General features: G+C 51.4%; 1 protein-coding gene across 3 annotated transcripts in view; it reads right to left on the bottom strand.

The window, feature by feature from the left end:
• Positions 1 to 22,433, bottom strand: part of ADAP1 (ArfGAP with dual PH domains 1) — a 78,483-nt gene that overhangs the window by 39,034 nt on the left and 17,016 nt on the right. The gene's annotated exons all lie outside the window — the stretch shown is intronic.

Here is a 22,433-nt window from a genome sequence, read left to right on the forward strand (position 1 = left end):
GTAGACAGTGAGGGACGTGATGCTTGTTCAGTTGGGCGGAGGGTAAGTGGGTGCTGGCGCCCGAGCCCCCAGTTCCTCCCCATCTGTGCATCCACGTGGTAACCGCGTGGGGGGCTGGGCCGCGGAAAGGAGTCCTACAGAGGAGGCTTTCTCTGGAGAGGACAGGTTGTCCAGTGAAGGCTTCCCGTCTCTCAGGGAAGCTTCTGTATCAGACTGGTCTAAATCAAGATGCCCAGTGGCTCCCAGCCGAGGGCCACCAGCTTGAGCAGGCTTCCCTGAGAGCCCCTGGGGGGCTGGTCTGCACCCAGCCCCTAAACTAGCAAACACCCCCCACGCCCGCGTGAGAGCACAGCACTGAGCCCACCCTGCGGTCACTGCCACCCGAGGGGCCCGGGAGCCCACAGACCCGGGGGTCGCTGGGATCAGCACGTGGATGCCCCAGCCCTAGGTCAGGAGGACACTTTCTTCTGTGATAAGACAAGGCTGGGGGACTTCCCTGGTGGTCCAGTGGTAAAGAATCTGCCTTACAATGCAGGGGACGTGGGGTCGATCCCTGGTCAGGGAACTAAGATCGCACGTGCCGCAACCACAGAGCCCACGCGCCCTGGAGCCTGTGCGCCACAACTAGAGAAGAGAAAACCCGCATGCCGCACCTAGAGAGGAGCCGGCGCACCACAACGAAGAGCCCGTGCGCCGCAACGAAGGCCGGACTCAGCCAAAAATAAATAAAAGAAAGACAAGGCTGGGAGGTGGCTGTGCCCACGGGGGGCCGGCCCAGGCCCCCACCCCACTGAGGACACAGCCCTGCACCTCCCTTTAGGGACCCCCAAGAACCCACCCTGGTGCCAGAGGGTCAGAGCCCTCCTCAGAGACCAAACAGCAGCCACAGGCCCACACAGCGTGCGTGCGTGGGGGGGGGGGGGATCCGTAGGGGTGGCAGGCGCCTCTGGTTCCTGGGTCAAGACCCCTCCAGCCCGGGGCCCTGGGCCCCAGACACACCTCCCTGCCTGTAGGGAATGAAGGGTCAGCTCGCAGACACAGGGGCCCAGGCGGCTGGCGGGATGGGCAGGCGAGCTCGGGGGAAGGAAAAGCCCCGTTCTGGCACTCACGGCCCAGCTCACAGCCATCCAGTCCCAAGGCCGCACGGGGTGTGACCGCTCTAGGGTCTCGTGGAAGAAACCGGAAGCCAGGGAGGTAGGTCTCCGGCCCGTGACACACCGTCTAGGTGGCACGTGGAACAGAGGAGCTTCGGGAGTCAAAAGGCCGTGTCATCCCGAGGCCCCTGCCCCAGCCTCTCGGCAGACGCTCCGCGGGGCGCCGCGGGCACCGGCGAGCCCGGCCTCCCGTGAGGGATGCTGGCCGCTCTCAGGGTCGGGGGCTGGGCCGCAGCTGGGCGGCGGGGGAGGGGCTGCCCTGCCCGGGGACACAGAGGCAGGCGCTCCGAGGCCTCCGGGGGCCCCTGCCCTGCCTCCCCCCTGCATGGGGCTGGCTGACAGCGGTGGCTCCCAACCAGGGCCAGCACGGGTCGGGGCAGCCCAGAGACCCGGGGGCCTCGGGCCTCACCCCAGCTCAGAAGGGCTGTGAGCGGAGGGGCCCCTCCATCCTCCTGACTCCCAGCCTCGCGCCCTGCTGCCCTGCGTCCCCCCGGCCAAGCCTCTGCCCGCTGGGCACACAGACGCTCGTCACGTCAGCTCTCTGGGTGGAGCCTTGGGGACCTCTCCTCTGCCCCGGCACCCCCGCCCCAGCTCATACGTCCCCCCCGGGCCTCCCTGACCACGGCCGGGCCCCATGCACCCCTCGCGACACCTCTCTCTCCCCGGCATCGGCCCGTCCTGGCACTTAGGTCCCTGTTCACCACGGGCTGTCTCGGCCCCCGGAACGTACATGGGTGGGGGGCCTGCAAGCTCCCTCCCACTGCCCCAGGGTGACCACTGGGGGGATGCCAGGGAGAGGCCACCACCCCACTGCCCTGAATGTGACCCGGGGAGGTAGTCTGGTGGCAAGGGCTTGGCAGCGGCCACAAGTCGGGCCCCCGATGTACTGGGGTGCACGGGTGTGTGAGGACCCTGGTGGGTGGGCACGGGGGGCTTGGGTAGGGAGGAGGCCGCATGCCCCAGCTCTGAGCCTCTGGGGAGGGGGCGGAAGGAAACACTGGGGGCCAGGGAGCCCCAGAAGACCTCCAGCCCAAGGGCTCCTGGACAGAAGACCCCCACTCGTGACCAGTTTCCACTAGCTCGTGGGGCGGCGGAAAACGTGCATCTGCAGGAACCGACGTGCCACATCAGCCCTGTATCTTCAGGACGTGCTTCCCCACGGGTGTCACTTTCAAGAAACCACTTGGCTGCTGCAAAGAGGACCCAGGAGAGCACCCACCCGGGGTCCCCCTGCCAGGCCCCAGCCCAGCCACGTTCCCCCACCCGCCGCCGGGTCCAGCAGCGGTGCCCCCTCTGCGGAAGTGAGGAAATCCGGACGGAAAGCTAGCAGGTCCGAGAGCAAGTGAACGGAGAAGACAGGCACCCGGGGCCCGAGCGGGGTGGCCGCTGCATGTCCCGTGGTGCAGGAACCCATTTGCAATGGGGATGGGGACAGGACCGCTAGAAAACTGAACCGGGGCAGGGGGAGGGGCTGTGGCACCCTTGCCCAAGCTCCTGGCACCTGGCCGCTCACCGGGACCCTGGAGGACTCCCGACTGAGCCCCGCGGCCCTGTTATACCCGCCTGCCAAACGCCGGGTGCCCCCCCTCCGCCATTCCGGGCTGTGCGTCCCGAGGCCACTGACAGCACAGTTCTGGGCACAGAGGTTCCCTGCCCGGCGGCCACCACAGCCCGGCTGGGCCAGCCGCACCGCTTGTCCTGGGGGTTCCAGGGGCTGCTCCAGCTCGGCCCACCCTGGCCCGGCCCCCAGCACCTGCCGGCTCGCCAGCGTCTGCCCCTCCGTGGGGTCACGGCGCCGACACTTCCCGGCCTCGCCTGCAGCTCAGCGTGGCCACGGGACCCGAGTCTGGCCAGTGAAGTGTGAGCAGGGGGACCCACGTGCCCCCAGGCCCGGCCGACAGCCACACACCCCGCACGCCGTGCTCCGGGCCCATCCTGGGCTGACGGGGGACTCGGGGGCCGGGGCAGGGGGAAGAGCTGGACCCCTGAGTCACTGCCTGGAGGACAGAGGCCCGGAGAGAGGGGGACGGACACCGCCAAGGGGACTGCTGTGAGGACAAGTCAGGTCCCAGAGACGTGGGGCTGTCTGTTTAGCAGGGAGTCTATCTGCCCGTCCTCTATGGCATCCTGAGGCCCTAAGTCCCAGCGCCCGGGATCCGCATCAACAGACGTGTGCCAGCGGGGTGAGGGCGCGCTGGGCAGGCACCGCGGCTTCCGGGGAAGAACGCGCTGCAGGGAGCGGCAGTGTCCCAGGGGTTGCGGAGAAAGACTGAAGTGAGGTCCCGGAGGGCGGTCCCACCCTCACCCACCGTGCTCCGTCCTCCCAGGGCCCGGGGCAGGTGGCACCGCTCCGGGCTTCACCCTCCTCCTCTGTGTGCTGGGACGATGGCAGCCACTTGCTAGGGTGATGGGTGAAACGAGCCCCCGGGAGGGCCCTGGTGCAGGGGAGACCCCCTGTGCACAGCTCGGTGATGCTGCTGGGTTCTGCTCTGAGCGTGGACCTTGGCTCCGGGCCCCCTCACAGCCTTTGTCTACTGAAGTGAAAATTCTGAGATTGGCTGAACAAGGGCCACCAGAAGATCCAGCCCTGCCGCGGGGCCAGGACCGGTGCCCACGCGCCCCCATCCTCTCACACAGGCTCCAGCAGGAGACTGTCTGTCCCCTATCTCGGAAGCCCTGTTTACAGGACACTTTAGCAGGGACTGGATTGGCAAACGGCGGCCCTCGGGCCTGGTCTCGTAAAGTTTTACAAACCATGGGCGCTCAGCCACGCCCATCATTTACATGCTGCTCATGGTTGCTTCTGTGGCGCAGGGACAGAGCTGAGTGGTTGTCACAGAGAACGTGTGGTCCACAAAGCCTAAAACAGTCCCTATCTGGCCCTTTACATCTGCCAAGCTCTGCTCTAGAGAGAAAAATAGGTGTGACGCAGAGAGCAGCCTAAGGAAGCAGGTGATTAGAACTGATGCCTCGAGGCCACTGCCCACACAGTCCATCTCTGATCACAGATACCGAAGTTCAAGGAGAAGCGACACACTTGCCCAGTGTCATGCGACCGGCACCGGGACCCCCTGATCCCCGCCCGCCCGCCCACTGTGTGTGTGAGGGTGTGCACAGGTGTGTGCCCACAGATACAACCTGGGCGGCCTCCTTCCACAGAGGGCTCTTCACAGAAGTTTAAAATCAAGGAACGGAGACCCTAGCCTTTCATATAACAGGAAGAAGACAAGACACGGCGAAAGCAAGTGTTGGGGGCAGGGGCAACAGAAAGCCGTCACTTAAAGAGCAGGAAGTTGGTGCCTTTTTAAAAAGCTATGGTGGGGGGCTTCCCTGGTGGCGCAGTGGTTGAGAGCCCGCCTGCCGATGCAGGGGACACGGGTTCATGCCCCGGTCCAGGAGGATCCCGCGTGCCGCAGAGCGGCTGGGCCCGTGAGCCGTGGCCGCTGGGCCTGCGCGTCCGGAGCCTGTGCTCCACAACGGGAGAGACCCCAACAGTGAGAGGCCCGCGTACCGCAAAAAAAAAAAAAAAAGAATAAAAAGCTATGGTGATAAGACACTGTCACACATTCACTAGAAAGGGTAAAATTTACGAGGCTGGTACCACCCGGTACGGGTGAGAGCGCAGAGCAGGGTTCTCAGACACTGCCGGCAGGAGCATAAATTGGTTCAACCCACCTTGGAAAACGGTTCGCAGTTGCTTACATAATTAAACATGTATCTCTCCTATCACCCCGCAATTCTACTCCTCAGTATTTACCCAAGAGAAATGAAAATATGTCCATAAAAATTCGCACATCCGACAATATGTAAAAAGTACAAAGACTGCAACCGACAGGGGTTCATACCAAGAATGCAAGGCTGGCATAAAATCTGAAAATCAGTCGGTGTGATTCACCGTATTTGCAGATTAAGAAAGAAAAGCCATACGATCGTCTCCACAGATGCAGAAAAAGCACTTGACGAAATGTAACACCCTGATAAAACTCCTCAGAAAACCAGGAATAGAGGGGAACTTCCCTAACTAGATAAAGGGCATCTGTGAAATACAGCTGACATCATACTCGATGGAGAAAGGCTGAGTGCTTCCCCGCTAAGACGGGGAACCAGACAGGAATATCTGCTCTATTCACGTCTATCCAACATTACCCCGGAGGGAACGGTGGATGTCTAGGGTTGGGGGGATGTGAAGAATGGGGAGAGATAGCATGTCTTTTTGGAATAATGAAAATGCTTTTAAATCGACTGTGGTGACAGTAGCCCAACCCTGTGAGTACACTAAAAACCACTGAATTGCTCACTTCAAATGGGTGAATTGTATGGTATATAAATTACATCTCAATAAAGCTATTAAAAAATTTAAAACAACATAAACACTACACTCACTACACTAGAGGTTCTGGTCAGTGCAGTGAGGCAATAAAAATAAATAAAAAGCATCCAGGTTGGAAAGGAAGAAGTAAAATGGGTCTATGCAGAGACAACATGTTGATCCATATAGAAGATCTGCTGGAGTCTACACAAACACTACCAGAACTAACCCACGGGGTTGCAGGATACAAGATAAATATACAAAAGTCAGTCGTATTTCTATAAACCAGCAACAAGCAGTCAGAAACTGGACATTTAAAATTACAATTACATTCTGGAGACGGTTGCACAGCAATGTGAATGTTCTGAACACCACTGAACTATACCCTTAAAAGAGTAAAATGGCAAATTTTATGTTACATGTATTTTACCACAATTTAAAAATTTTGAATACCATTTATAATAGCATAAAAAATACTAAATACTTAGGAGTAAATATGACCAGATATGCAAAACAGTACGCTGAAAACTACAAAATATTGCTGAAAAAATTAAAGACCCAAATATGTGGTGAGAGATGCTATTTTCATGGGTTGGAACACTCTATATTGTTACGATGTAAACTCTCTCAAATTAATCCACAGATTCAATGCAATCCCAATCAGAATTCCAGCAGGATTTTTAGAGCAGAAATTAACAAGCTGATTCTAAAATCCGTAGGTAAATGCAGCGGACCTAGAAGAGCCAAAACAACTTCGAAAAAGAACAAAGATGAAGGTTTTAGAATTTATTTTAGAATTTATTGCAAAGCCACAGTTATCAAGATGGTGTTGGTATCAGCAAAAAAAAACAAACAGATCAACGGAACAGAATAGAGGGTCCAGAAATAGGCCACACATGTGTGGACAACCAATTACTGACAAAGGTGTACGGGCAGTTCAGTGGAGAAAGAATAATCTTTCAACAAATGGAGCCGAAACAGGTATCATCTGCAAATATTAGACTTCAATCCAAACCTCCCGCCATATACAAAAAGTAATTCAAAATGCATCAGAGCACCAAATGTAAAACCTGAAACCATAAAGCTTCCAAAGGAAAATAGGAGAAAAATATTTGTGACCTTGGGTTAGGCAAAGACTTTTTAGCTATAACACTAAAAGCAGAACCCATTTTTTAAAGAAAGAGACATTGCTTTATCAGAATTTTTTAAAAATCTGCTCTTTGAAAGGCACTAGTCAAGGGAATGAAAAGGCAAGTCACACTGGGAGAAATTTTGCAAATCATATATCTGATAAAAGGTTTGTGTCCAAAGCATATAAAGAACTATTCAGGGCTTCCCTGGTGGCGCAGTGGTTGAGAGTCCGCCCGCCGATGCAGGGGACACGGGTTCGTGCCCCGGTCCGGGAAGATCCCACACGTCGCGGAGCGGCTGGGCCCGTGAGCCGTGGCCGCTGAGCCTGCGCGTCCGGAGCCCGTGCTCTGCAACGGGAGAGGCCACAACAGTGAGAGGCCCGCGAACCGCAAAAAAAAAAAAAAAAAAAAAAGAACTATTCAAACTCAGTAATAAAACAACCCAATTACACAAACAGGCAAAAGATTTTAACAAACACGTGATGGAAGACGGCAAATAAGCACAAGGAGGATGCTCCCCATCTTACGTCATCAGGGAAGCAGGGCTGACTGCGCAGGACCCGCGGGGGCTTGTGGGGTGATGGCGGATACTTCTCCCATATTCCAAAGGGGTGCGTTTTATCCTCTGTAAGTCACACCTCAATAAAAGTGAATTTAAGAAAGATGTGTCTACAACCCCGGACCTGTCCCAACAGACAGGAGAAGCAGCATAAGTCAGGGCTTCCGCCCCCTGCGTCCTGCCCTGAAGGGGGCAGGCACCTGCTTCCTCTCGAGGGGTGCGTCCCCCAGAGTGACGTCCAGCTGGCACCCGGGGGCCACATGGGCCGATTCAGAGGCCTGGTCTGTCCTGGGCGTCCTGCAGATCCTCACACCTGCAACGGTGTCCTCGGGACTCAGCGCCTGCCGCCCGGCCTCCTGCTGGTCCCTTCAGCCGCTGTAACAGCTCTACGGCCTCATCACACTCACGGCGCAATGACCGACCATGTTACCTTGCCGCTCCTCTCCACTCCCTCTGAGGCTGTGTCCTGCTGTTAGTCCAGTTCTACACAATAAGGCAAAAAAGCCCAGAGAGGGTCGGATGGTGTCTGAGGTCACACAGCGGCAAAGCTGGGATCAGAGGGCAGGCACATGTCTCCCACCCTCCACCCCAGAACCACCTTCCTGGTTCAAAGAAGGTGGGCGCGAGGATGTGTATGGGTGGCCGGCGCCCATGGGAGCCCCAGCCCAGCACCCAGGCTGGTGAGGAAGCCTGTCCATCATCTCGGGAGGTGACTACCCCGCTGCCCCCTCCTGGGGCTCCCCCAGGGGCTGGCGGGGAAAGGCGAGAAGATGGTTTGAAACAGGTTTGAAGCAGGAGGCGTCCTGACCCCAAGCCCAGCCTGCGCACCGCAGTTCGGGAAGCCCAGAGTCCGGGCCTGGGGGAGTCCCCCCAACCCTGCCGTCACGCGCGGCTCCATGGCAAGGCCAGCGGGAGAGGAGAGGCCTGCCTCTGCTCGGGGGAGGCACCGGCTGCTCCCCGCCTGCCCGGCGCACAGTGGGCCTCCAGTGCCCCCGACGCACGGGTCACCCTTGTCTGTCCTCTGCCCCTGCAAATTGCTGCAAAAATCCTAAAGGCAGTGAGAAGGGCACCAGTCCAGGGCCTGCCGGCCCAGCCCACAGACCACCTGCTGCTCTCAGGACTCACCGTCCCGGAGGGCCGGTCAAGCAGCACATGCCAGGAACGGCACCCCTGGGCGCCAGGCCTTTGGGCCCCGGGAGGGCTTTCCAATCAAGAGCCCCTACTTTAAGGAAGTATTCAGACCCTGGGAGGCGAGTTCTGGGGGTAACTCTGAGAAACAGTTTAAGGTCCCTGGGGTCCGGCAGAGTGACCGCCCCCCAAAGCCCCCAAAGCAGTACATGGAGACCCGTGGGGTGTGCGGGCCCCTCACCGTGGCCCTGCAGGCAGCTCCAGGACAGTCTCCTGTGTGTCCATCTGGTCGATTGATGGATTAACTCTCCCTGCGCTGTGCCTGCACTTCAGCTGATCAGTAATTCACTTGACGCCAGCCCCTCCCTCCTTCCCACAAAAGGCTCTCAGCACAATCTCAGGCAGGAGGGCCGCCCCGGCCTGTCCACTGGGGATGCCGACCCTGAGGCCAAGGACCTCCGGGGTGGGCGCATGTGCACGCGTGCAGCGGGGGCAATGAGCGGCTGGATCATGGTTGGCAGGAGGTCCCCAAGGGAGGGGCTGGGTGACCTTCAGCTTTCCTAGTGGACAGGCTGTTCCCGCAGGCTTCCCTCCCAAGCCGCTGGGGCACAGCCAGGTCCACCCCATCTGCACAAGCCCCCCTTCCCCAACAGGGCCAGGAGACAGGCAGAGGGCTGGGGTGTCCGTGTACATGCGAAAGCCCCACATTCCTGAGCTCAGAGCCCCGGGGGTGGAAGGGGGCCCATGGCGGGAGGAGAGCTGGTAGGGGTACCCCAGCACCAGGACCCCCTTAGTCCCGGGCAGGAGGGCCCCACCCCTGGTCCGGGCTCCACTCTGGCTGCACCCCGTCCCTGCAGGGCAAGGGGCCGCCGAGCCGTCCAGAGCCTGCCCTGCCCCTCTGTCTACTTCTGAGCACCCAGGACTCAGGGATTCCTTGCCCAATGGCCCGGGCCACGGGGTGGCCAAGGGCATGGGCTGGTGTGGGTGGAGCGCACAGGGCCCTGCAATAAGAGGGGGCGGGAGAGGGGCCAGGCCTGAGTCTCCACGTGCACTCCTGCCCCGGCCCCTCAAGTGCCGGGGCTGCTCTGTGCTTCTCCAGGCTCCTGCCGCACCCTCTCTGAATCAGGGTGACGGGACCTGCCGCCCAGCAGGCTGCTCCAGGCCGCCAGCTTCCGCCCGGCTCCTCTCCCGTCTTCTGCCCTCCCTCTGCCCCGGCTCTGCCCGGCTTTCTCCTAGGGCACTCTCAGTGACTCAGCCCCCTGACTACTTCCGTCTCCAGGAGCCCGACCGAGGCCAGGTGAGACACGTCCTGGGGCTGAGCCAGCAAGAGCAGGTGTGTCCCTCGGCCAAGGCCCAGCAGGGGGAGGAGGGTGTGCAGCGGGACCTGTCAGTGGCACGGTGGGTCTGGCCGAACCCTGTGGCCCGGCTCCAGGGACCTCGGCCCCCGCAAGGCAGAGGAGGGCCGAGTCCTGGTGGGCACAGCCAGGCAACTGGCTCTGGGCAGAAGGCCCAGTGGCCGCCTAGGGGCCCACAGCCTGTGCCCACCGCCCATCACAGTTACTCATCTGCTGGGGCCGGGCCCTCCCCACACGTACAGCGCCCGCCCTTCGCCTCAATCCGGGTCCCACACCCCGTTTCCACTGTTGGCGCTTCCCAACACACAGTGCAGCCTGGGCTGTGTTTATCCTGTCTCCCGCTGGAATCGAAGCTCCGGGAGGGCAGGCAATTGGCTTCTGTGCCTGGTGGTTCCCATCGCCAAAGCCGGCGCCCTGTATACAGCAGGCGCTCAGTGAATACCTGTGGTTCACACCTCCTCTCTCCCGGCCCCAGTGCCCAGTCCACTGAGAGGCAAGCACGGGGCCCAGCCTCGCTCAGCCTCCCCTCCTGAGCCCTCCCCACCTGCCTGGCCTAGTTCCCTCTTCTCTCCCGCACCGTCCTTCCCCAGCTCTTCCATCACTCCGGCCAGCACCACGCACACTGCCAAAGTCCCTCTCTTGGCCCCGAGGAACCTTCCAGACGCCCCCATCCCTCTCAACCCCACCGCTCCACCACCCCCATCGCAGACCCCTCTGGCCTCCGTGGCACTGACCCCATCCTTCCTGGACCAGGCAGCCTCTGGCCAGGCCGCCTGCCTCCCAGGGGTCCTCCTGCCTTCCAGGCCGCGTGCGTACCCCTCCCCGCCAGGCACCCTCCCGGCATCTCATCTGGTCTCTTGGCTGTGAAAACTGTACTTTGAGCTAGACGGAGGCGGTGGTCACACAACCTGGGGATGTTCTAAATGCCACTGAATTGTTCACTTTTAATGGCCAATTTTATGCTATGTGAATTTCACCTCAATCAAGAAAAAGAGAAAAGGAAACAGTTACACCCAAACAGTGACACCCCTCCGGCTATTTTCTGCCTGGTCTCTACCTCTGCCCTCCTTCCCCCAGGGCCGTCCGGGCGCCGGGCTCGCGCCTCCACTCCAGGTCTGTCGCGGCCTCTAAACCAGCCCCTGGTCCCCAGCCCACCTCCCCAGGCCGGCCCCAGCCGGCGACGGCGCCTCACCCTTCCTTCAGCCTCGGCCCAAAGCCGGGGCGCCCTTGCCCCCCCCGCCCCGTTTGCCAACAAGCCCTGCTCCCCAGACTCCACAATGCATCCGGGACTCGATCATTTCCCACCACACCACCGTCACCTCCAGTCTGGAGGATTCGTGAGCATCCTAACAGCCTACCTGCTTCCATCTCGCTTCCGCACCTCGGGCCCTCCGTCCCGCCCTGAGGCCCCGCCTGCGCCCCCGGTCAGGGCCCCTCTGAGCTCATGCCTCCTGCTCTGGACACACCGGCCTCTCGGCTTCTGGCCGGCCCGGGGCCACAGCAGCTGGCGGGCCCACCCGCTTCCAGAGGAGCCATGACCCCCGGGGGACCCCAGATGACCCTGGTGCCCGTGCTTACCCACCTGTCCCCTCGTCACATCCCAGTAACACCCTCCTCCCAGTGACCCCCACCCAGACCCCAGCCGCACCCAGGGCCACACCCTCACCCTGTCACCACAGAGGCCGCCGCTCCCACTCAGGGGCCCTGTTCCGACCCGCCTGCCCTGCACCTCAAGAGCACAGACCCCGAGTCTCCACCGCCCTCCCTCTGCTGCACAACGCGGGCCGCCTCTCACCCACCAAGGTCTCGCCCGGGGGCGCCCCACGCACAGGGAAGGGCCCAGCCACGTACAGGTGCGCAGGTTGACCCAGGACCATGCATCACGGGGACATCCAAGGGCATGTGGCCAGGGCCCCCCTTCCCGGGGCTTCCCGCATCAGAGCCGCTGCTTCACGCTCTCCTCCCCGCCCACCCCTCCACCTCACGCCGGGGACAGAGGCGGCGCCCCCGCCGCCTCCTGTGCTCCCGGTCCCACCTGTGTCCACGGAGGTCTCGGCTCCTTTCACAGGGTGACTCCAGGCACTGCCGCCGGCTCCCACCATCCCGCCCCGTCAGCCAGCAACCCCTGAGCTGCCCCGCCAGGGCTCAGTCCAGTTTGCTCTCTTCTCTGACCCCTTCGCACGCAGGCGTCCCCTCCCATTGTTAACAGCTGTCTTCACGGGGGTCTCCACCCTCCCCGGGGGTCCCTCACCATCTCCTCTGCTGGTGCGGCTCCAGCAGGGAGTGCCCAGTGCCCACACCTGTCCTCCACCTGTCCTCCCCGGGACCCCAAAATGTGGATCAGGCTGCTCCCCACCAAACCCACCCCAAACCCGTCATTAGATGAGGTGACCCTTGCACAAGGTGACCCCACGCTTCCCCTGTTGTCCCAGAGCCTCCCTGCAGTCAACCCCCCCGCCTCCAGCTCCCTAGAGAGGCCAGGCCTGGACCCAGGCATCTGGGCAGCTGCTCCGAGAGTCCAGAACGCTCCTCCTCCAGATTCCTGCAGGTCCAGCTCCTCTTCACAATGCAGGCCCCAGGCGGCCCATCATCCTCCCTGCCCGCTCTTGATGGGCAGCCAGCAGTGCTCACCACTGCACTAGCCACCCTCTGCCCGTCCCGTCTCTGCATGGGACCGCTTGCTCACCATCCGTCCTCCCCACAGAATGCAGACACACGAGCAAACAGCCCGGGCGACGGCACAGGACAAGGTGCTCCTGCACACGCATGGGATGGGGTAAGGGGGCACCCGCACTGGAGTCCGGGGTGGTCGGCCAACTGAAGGCTTGGCCTTCACAGGCCTCTGGGTCCGTGGGCAGAGCCGCGCAGCCACGAGCCACCTCTGCAAAGTGGCAGGATGCCGCGGACCAGGGTCGGGGGCCAGGTGAGACTGGCTCACGGCTGTCCACCTCTGGGCCTGGATGGAGTGCCCATCCCGGAGAAGATTCTGGAAAGATGGCTGGGCAGGAAGCACCAGAAACCTCTCCCCCCACCTGGAAAACGACGGTACTGGCAGAATCTGACTGACGTAACAACTGCTGAACTCCAGAGCCTGTTGAAGTCTTACAACTTCCAGGGGAGAACGTGGACATAAATTGCAGTTAATTCCGCTCAGTCTCAGCTCTGAGCACAGCAGGCCGCTGGGCATGTGTCCTAGGTGCAGCTGGCACTCAGTTCGCAGGAGCCAGGGTGAAGAAGGACCCTGTCCCTCAAATGTCCGGGATCTGTGCTCTGATTGCTGCTTCTGACCACAGACGCGCAGAAAAAGGGGGAGGCAGCCTTCGCTGCAGCCCCTCCCCCTGCATCTCAAGACCTCCCAAAGACTTAAAGGGCCAGCACCAGCCTTCCCCCTTCATTTGTGCTTTCCCCCTTTTGGGAGCCACTCATTAAAGACTAGGACATTCAGAAACAACTGCATATACGAGGAAATCTAGAAAGTGACCACGCATGACCAGAGGAAGGCTTAGAAAAGACCTGAGAAGACATTAAATTCACTCCTCAGGCTGATCCACAGCACAGACACAGCCTATAACAGCCAGGGGAAAAAAACAATCACAAAATAATAGCAAACCCTGCGGAAGGGGCAGAATCTGATTTCCAGAGGCACCATATTATTAGATTCAAATGCCCAGTGTTCAACAAAAAACACAAGGCACACAAAGAAACAGGAGCGTATGGCCTATCCAAAGGGAAAAATAATTAAACAGAATGTGTCCCTGAAAAAGACTTAATGGCAAATATACTAGACAAAGATTTTATAGCACAGCCTTAACTATGCTCAAAGAACAACAGGAATATGCAGAGAAAGTCAAGAAAACAGTGCATTAATGTAAACAAAGTAGAAATATCGACGAAGAGATAGTCAGCTAAAAAGAAATAAACAGACAAAAAACCTGGAGCTAAAAGTACAGCTGAAATGAAAAATTCACTAGAGAGATTCAAAGGCAGATACGAGCAGGCAGAAGAATGAATCAGTAAACGTAAAGATATGAGAATAGAAATTATTGAGGCTGGGGAGGAGAAAGAAAAAAGATTGAATAAAAGTGAGCAGTGCCTGAAGAACCTGTGGGACATGACGAAACAGAGCAACATATGCATTATGGGAGTCCCAGAGGGAGAAAAGGCAGAGAAAGAAACATGCAGAGAAAATATGTGAAGGAATACTCACTGAAAACTTCACAAATTTGATGAAAGACATGAATATAAACATCCAAGAAGCTCAACAAACTACAAGGAAGATGAACTCAAAGAAGCCCAAACTGAGAAATATTATAACCAGACTTTCAAAACACAAAGAATCTTGAAAGCATCAAAAGAAAAGCAACCTGTCACATACAAGGGATCCTTGAATAGATAACGAGCAGACTTCTCATCAGAAATGTTGGAGGCAAAAGACAGCCAATATATTCAAAGTGCTCAAGGCAGCGGGGGGGACCTCTTAACAAAGACTCCTCTATCCAAGCAAAACTGTCCTTCAAAAGTAACGGGGAGAGAATTCCCTGGTAGTTCGGAGGTTAGGACTCCGCGCTCTCACTGCCAAGGGCCTAGGTTCAATCCCTGGTTGGGGAACTAAGATCCCACAAGTCATGCAGTGCGGCCAAAAAAAAAAAAAAGTAAGGGGGAAATGAGGACATTCCCAGATAAACAAGAGCTGAGGGAGTTCGTGACCACTAGGACTACCTGCAAGAAATGCTCAGGGAGTCCTGTAGGTGAAATGAAGGAACACTAGATGGTGCCTCAAAGCCACGTGGAGAAACAAAGATCTCAATAAAGGTAAATACGTGGGCTATTACACAAGCCGGTATTGCTGCGACGATGGTGCGTAACTTTTTGTTATCTACATGATTTAAGAGACTAATACTTTTAAAGGAAAAAACTTTAATGTTAAAGCTGGCATTACTGTAACTCCGGGTTGTGACTCCAAACCTCGTTTTTTACATACTTTAGGAGATAGTGCATTTAAAATAATTAGTAGTTTATGTTTTAGGGCACACAATGTATAAAGATATCATTCTGCAACATCAACAACTGAAAGAGGTGGAGACGGAGCTATAAAAAAGCAGAGGTTTTGTAGTTATTAAAGTTAAGCTGCTATAAATTCAAATTAGAATGCTATAACTTTAGAATGTTAAATGTAATTCCCATGGTAACCACAAAGAAAATAGTTATAGAATATACACAAAAAGAAATTAAGAAAAAATTAAATATTTCACTAAAAAAATAAACATAAAATATGACAGGAATGCAGGAAATAAGGGACAAAAAAATCTACAGGGCATAGAAAACAAATAGCACAATGACAGAAGTGAGTCCTTCCTTATCAGTAACTACTGTAAATGTAAATGTATTAAACTCCCAATCAAAAGACAGACATTGCCAGAATGGCGAAAAACACATCATCCAACTGTATCCTTTCTCCAGGAGACTCACTTGAGATCCAAAGTCACAAACAGGTTGAAACTAAAAGGATAGAAGAAGATATTCCATGCAAACAGTAAACAAGTTAGAGGAAGAGTGGCTACACAAAACAGACTTTAAATCAAAAAAGGCTACAAGAAACAAAGAAAGACATTATATATTCATAAAGGTTCAATACAGCCAGAAGATATAACAATTATGAATATTTACACAGCTAATGACACACCATCAAGATACATGAAGCAAAAACTGACAACTTGAAGGGGAAAATAGGCAATTCTACAGTAACAGTTGAAGATTTCAATATTCTACTCTCAATAATGGACAGAAGAACCAGACAGAAGTAAGGAAACAGAGGACTTAACACAATAAGCCAACTAGACCTAACAGACACACAGAGAACTCTCCACCTGACAGCAGCACACGCGTTCTCACAAGTGCACATGGGACATTTGGCAGGACAGACCATACCTTAGGGCACACATTAAGTCTCAATAGATTTTAAAGATAGACATCATACAAAGTATCTTTTCTAACCACCACGGGATGAAGTTAGAAATCGATAACAAAGAAAACTGTAAAATTCACGATTTTGTGGAAATTTAACAACACTCTTTAAACAACCAATGGATCTAAGAAGAAATCATGATGGAAATTAGAAAATACTTAGAGATGAATGAAAACAAAAACACAACATACTAAAACTTATGAGATGCAGCAGAAGCGGTGCTAAGGGGGAAATTTATGGCTATAAATGCAGACATTAAAAAAAAAAAGATCTCAAATCAGTAACCTAACTTTACAATGTAAAGAACTAGAAAAAGAAGAACTAAATCCAAAGCCAGAGGAAAGAAGAAAGAAATAAAGATTAGAGCAGAGATAAGTGAAATAGAGAACAGAAAAACAATAGAGAAAATAAACGAAGCCAAATGTTGGTTGTCCAAAAAGATCAACAAAATTGACAAAAATTCAACTAGATGGACTAAGAAAAAAGATTCAAAATACTAAAATCAGAAATGAAAGTGGGATGGACCTAGAGATGATCATACTAAGTGAAGTAAGTCAGAAAGAGAAAGACAAATACCATATGACATCACTGACATGTGGAATCTAAAATATGACACAAAAGAATATATCTACAAAACAGAAACAGACTCACAGACGTAGAGAACAGACTTGTGGTTGCCAAGGGGGAGGAGGGTGGGGGAGGGATGGCATGGGAGTTTGGGATTGGCAGATGCAAACTATTACATATAGGATGGATAAACAACAAGGTCCTGCTGTAGAGCACAGGGAACTATATTCAATATCCTGTGATAAACCGTAATGGAAAAGAATATGAAAAAGAATACATATACACACACATAAAACTGAATCACTCTGATGTACATCAGAAACAAATAAAACACTGTAAATCGACTATACTTCATATAAAAAAATAAACTTAAAAAAAGAAAGAAATGAAAGTGGGGATATTATTACCAATTCTACAGACATAAAAAAGATTATAAGAAAGTACTGTGAACAACCGTACACCAACAAAGTGGATAACTTGGATGAAACAGACAAATTCCTAGAAACACAAAACCTACCAAGACTAAATCAGGAAGAAATACATGATCTGAATAGACCTATAACTAGGAAGGAGATTGAATCCACAATCAAATTCTCCATACAAAGAAAAGAACTGGACCTCACGGCTTCAATAGCAAATTCTGCCTAACATTTAAAGAAGAACTGACACTGGGGACTTCCCTGGTGGCACAGTGGTTAAGAATCCGCCTGCCAATGAAGGGGACACAGGTTCGAGCCCTGGTCCAGGAAGATCCCACATGCCGCGGAGCAACTAAGCCCATGCACCACAACTACTGAGCCTGCGCTCTAGAGCCCGCGAGCCACAACTACTGAAGCCCACGTGCTTAGAGCCCGTGCTGCGCAACAAGAGAAGCCACTGTAATGGGCAGCCCGGGCAGCACAACAAAGAGTAGCTCCCGCTCTCCACAATTAGAGAAAGCCCGCGTGCAGCAACAAAGACCCAACGCAGCCAAAAATAAATAAATTTATTTAAAAAAAAGAAGAAGAAGAACTGACACCAATTCCTCTCAAACTTTTTTTTAAAAAATTGAAAAACTGAAGATGAGGGAACACTTCCTAACTCATTCTATAAGACCAGCATAAACCTGATACCAAAGACACTATAAGAAAACCACAGACCAATATACCTTATGAACATTGGTGCAAAAATCCTCAACAATGGGCTTCCCTGGTGGTGCAGTGGTTGGGGGTCCACCTGCCAATGCAGGGGACAAGGGTTCGAGCCCTGGTCCGGGAGGATCCCACGCGCCACGGAGCAGCTGAGCCCGTGTGCCACAGCTGCTGAAGCCCGCAGGCCACAACTACTGAGCCCGCACACCTGGAGCCCAAGCTCTGCAACGGGAGAGGCCACCACAGTGAGGGGCCCGTGCACTGCAGTGAGGAGTGGCCTCCGCTTGCTGCAACTAGAGGGGGCCCGTGTGCAGCAACGAAGACCCAACACAGCCAAAATAAATAAATAAATAATTTAGGAAAAAAAGTCCTTAACAAAATACTATCAAACTAAATAGAGACAGACTCAGAGATATACAGAACAGACTTGTGGGTGCCAAGGGGAGGGGGCTGGGGAGGGTTGGATTGGGAGTTTGGGACTAGCAGATGCAAACTATTATATACAGGATGGATAAACAACAGGTCCTACTTTAAAGCACAGGGAACTATATTCAATATCCTGTAATAAACCATAATGGAAAAGAATATGGAAAAAAAGAGTGAATGGTTAAACCTGGGTAATGGGTATATTTGTATATGTTTGAAATATCCATAATAAAAGGCTTTAAAAAGTTTAAAAAAACACTATCAACCTGAATTTAGTACCATATTAAAAGGATTATATACCATGACCAAGTAGGAGTTATTCCTGGAATGAAAGAACAGTTCAATACATGAAAATCAATCAATGTAACACATCACTTAAATAGAATAAAGAGGGGAAAAAACACATGATCATCTCAACTGGTGCAGGAAAAGCATTTGAAAAAAGTCAACACTCTATAAAAACAATCAGCAAGAGAGAAATAGAAGTAAACTAACTCCACATAATAAAAGCCATATATGAAAAACCCACAGCAAACATAACAGTCAATGGTGAAAGACTGAAGGCTTTTCCTCTAAGATCAGGAACAAGACAAAGTTGCCCTCTGCACCACTTGTGTTGAACACAGTACTGGAACTTCTAGCCAGAGGAATCAGGCAAGAAAAAGAAATTAAAGGGCTTCCCTGGTGGCGCAGTGGTTGAGAGTCCGCCTGCCGATGCAGGGGACACGGGTTCATGCCCCAGTCCGGGAGGATCCCACATGCCGCAGAGCGGCTGGGCCCGTGCGCCATGGCCGCTGAGCCTGCGCGTCAGGAGCCTGTGCTCCGCAACAGGAGAGGCCACAGCAGTGAGAGGCCCACGTACCGCAAAAAAAAAAAAAAAAAAAGAAAGAAAGAAAAAGAAATGAAAGACATCCAAATTGGAAAGGAAGAAGCAAAATTATCTCATTTGCCAATGATATGATCTTATATGTAGAAATTCATAATGACTCCACAAAAAAGCTGTTAGAACTAATAGACAAACTAAGCAAAGCAGCAGGATTCAAAGTTAACACACAAAAATCAGTTGCATTTCTATATATACAGAACAATTTGAAAAGGAAATTACAAAAACAATGCCATTTACATTAGCATCAAAAAGAATAAAATATTTAGAAATTATCTTAACCAAGGAGGTGAAAGACTTGTACAACGAAAACTACAAACATTCCTGAAAGAAATTAAAGAGGACATAAATAAATGGAAACACATCCCATGTTCATGGACTAGAAGACTTAATATTGTTAAAATGTCAACATTACCCAAAGTGATCTAAAAAGTCAGTGCAAACCCTACCAAAATCCCAAAGACTTTTTTGGCTGAAATAGAAAAACCCATCCTAAAATTCATAGGTAATCACAAGGGACCTCCAAAGCTATAGTAATCAAAGCAGTGTGGTATTGGCATAAAAACAGACAAATAGACCAATGGAATAGAATACAGAGCCCAGAAATAAACCCTCACATATATGGTCAAATGATTTTTGACAAGGGTGTAAAGATCAATCAATGGGGAAAAACAGTCTGTGCAAGAAATGGTGCTGGAACACTGGATAGCCACATGCAAAAAAGAATAAAGGTGGACCCTTACCTAACACCATGTACAAAAATTAACTCAAAATAGATCAAGAACCTAAATGTGAGACCTAAAACCATAAACTCTGAGAAGAAAACATGGGACAAAAGCTTCATAACACTGGATTTGAAAATGCTTTCTTGGCTATGACACCAAAGGGCACAGGCAAGAAAAGAAAAAAATAAGCAAATTGGATTTCACGAAAATGAAAAAAACTTTTTTCTTTTTGGTTGCACTGCACGGCTTTGTGGGATCTTAGTTCCCTGACTAGGGATTGAAACCAGGCCCTCAGCAGTGAGAGCACTGAGTCCTAACCACTGGACCGCTAGGGAATTCCCTCATGAAAATATTTTATATTTTGTGCATCAAAATATACTATCCATCGAGTAAAAAGGCGACCCACAGAATGAGAGAAAATATTTGCAAATCATATATCTGATAAGGGATTAATGTCCAGAATATACAGAGAACTCCCCAAACTCAACAACAACAACAAACAACCCAATTTCTAATGGGCAAAGAATTTAAAAAGACATTTCTCCGAAGAAGATGTACAAATGGTCAATCAGCACACAAAAAGATGCCGGCATGACTGATCATTAAGGAAATGCAAATCAAGACCACAGTGAGACACCACCGCACACCCACTAGGATGACTACTAACCAAGAAACAGAAAACAAGTGTTGGTGAGGATGTGGAGAAATTCGAACCCATGTGAACCGTTGGTGGGAATATAAAATGGTACCGCCACTTCAGAAAACAGTACAAGATTACTCAAAAAAATAAAAACAGAATTACCAAGTGACCCAGTAATTCCACTTCTGGGTATATACCCAAAAGAACTGAAAGCAGAGTCTTGAGATGTCTGTACACCCATGTTCATAGCAGCATTATCCACAATAGCTAAAACGTGGAAGCAACCCAAGTGTCCATCTGTGGAAGAATGGATAAGTAAAATGTAGTCCATTCATACAATGGAATACCATTTGACCTTAAAAAGGAAGGAAATGGAAATCAAAAGAGAGTTAGGATAGCTATACTTAGAAAAATACTCAGAAAAAATAGGCTTTAAAACAAGTACTGTAATAAGAGACAAAGAAGGTCATTACGTAATGATAAAGAGGCAATCCAACAGGACGGTATAACATTTGTAAATATTTAGGTACCCAACATAAGTGACACCTAAAACTGTAAAGCAAATATTAACAGACCTAAAGGGAGAGATAGACGGAAATACAGTAATAGCAGGGGACTTTAACACCCACTTTCACCAATGGTTAGATCATCCAGACAGAAAATCAACGAGGAAACACTGGCTTTAAACAACACGTTAGACCATGGACTTAACAGACATACATGGGAAATTCCATCCAGAAGCAACACAGAATACACATTCTTAAGTGCACGTGGAACATTCTCCAAGACAAATCACTTGTTAGGCCACAAAACAAGTCTAATTTCAGAGGACTGAAATCACATCAAGCATCTTTTCTACCCACAAGGGTATTAACCTAGAAGTAAAAAAACTGGACGACTTGGAAGAAGTGGATAATTTCCTAGAAACATGAAACCTACCAAGACTGAATCATGAAGAAACAGAAAATCTGAACAGACCAATCACTAATAAGGAGATTGAATCGGTAATCAAAACCTCCCAGCAACCTAAAGTCCAGGACCAGAAGGCTTTGCTGGTGAATTCTACCAAACATTTAAAGAATTAATACCAGTCCCTCTCAAACTCTCCCAAGAAACAGAAGGGAACACCTTGAAACCATTTTACAAGGCCAGCATCACCCTGATACCAAAACCAGACAAAGACACCACAAAAAAAGGAAGTTATAGGCCAATATCCCTGATGAACAGAGATGCAAAATCCATAACAAACTATTAGCAAACTAAATTTAATGATGCATTGAAAGGATCATATACCATGATCAACTGAGATTTATTCCAGGGATGCAAGGATGGATCAACATTCCCAAATCAATCAACGTGATCCACCAAATGAAGAATAAAAATCGTGTGATCAGGAACAAAGACAAGGAAGCCCGGTCTTGCCACTGTTATTCAACAAAGTATTGGAAGCCCTAACCAGAGCAAATAGGCAAGAATAAGAAAGAAATGGCATCCAAATAAGAAAGGAAAAAGTAAAACTGTCACTGTTTGCCGATGACATGATATAAAATACGGAAAACCCTAAGACGCCATCAAAATGTTAGAACTACTACACGAATTCAGTAAAGGTGCAGGGTACATAATCAATATACAATAATTTGCTGCATTTCCTTACACTAATAAAAAGAACTAGCAGAAAGAAAGAAAGCAATACGTTTATGATTGCATCAAAAAGAATAAAATACCTAGGAATAAATTTAGCCAAGGAGGTGAAAAACATGTACACTGAGAACTATAAGACACTGATGAAAGAAACTGAAGAAGACACAAATGAATGGAATTATATTCTGGGCTCATGGATTGGAAGAATTAATACTGTTAAAATGTCCCTACCCCCCAAAGCGATCTACAGATTCAATGTAGATATCTACAGAAATCCCTATCAAAATTCCAATGGCATTTTTGACAAAAACAAACCATCCTAAAATTTGTATGGAACCTCAAAGAAGCCCAAATAGCCAAAGCAATCTTGAGAAAGAGGAACAAAGCTGGAGGCATCATATTTCCTTATTTCAAACTGTATTAGAAAGCTATAGTAATCAAAACAGTATGAGAAAAAAGTATGGTATTAGCATAAAAACAGACACACAGATCAGTGGAATAGAATAGATGGCTTAGAAATAAGCCCACACATATACAGTCAATTACTTTACAACAAAGGAGCCAAGACTATATAATGGATAAAGGACAATTTCTTCAATAAATGGTGCTGGGAAAACCAGACAGCCACATGCAAAAGAATGAACTCGGACCACTGTCTTACGCCATACACAGAAATTAACTTGAAATGGATTAAAGACCTGGATGTAAGACATGGAACCATAAACTCCTAGAAGAACACAGACAGTAATAAGCTCTTTGACGTCGGTCTTAGTGATGATTTTTTGGATTTGACACCAAAAGCAAAGGCAACGAAAGCAAAA

The sequence above is a fragment of the Tursiops truncatus genome, chromosome 15 (assembly GCF_011762595.2).
Source record: "Tursiops truncatus isolate mTurTru1 chromosome 15, mTurTru1.mat.Y, whole genome shotgun sequence".
In the NCBI taxonomy this organism is placed as follows: domain Eukaryota; kingdom Metazoa; phylum Chordata; class Mammalia; order Artiodactyla; family Delphinidae; genus Tursiops; species Tursiops truncatus.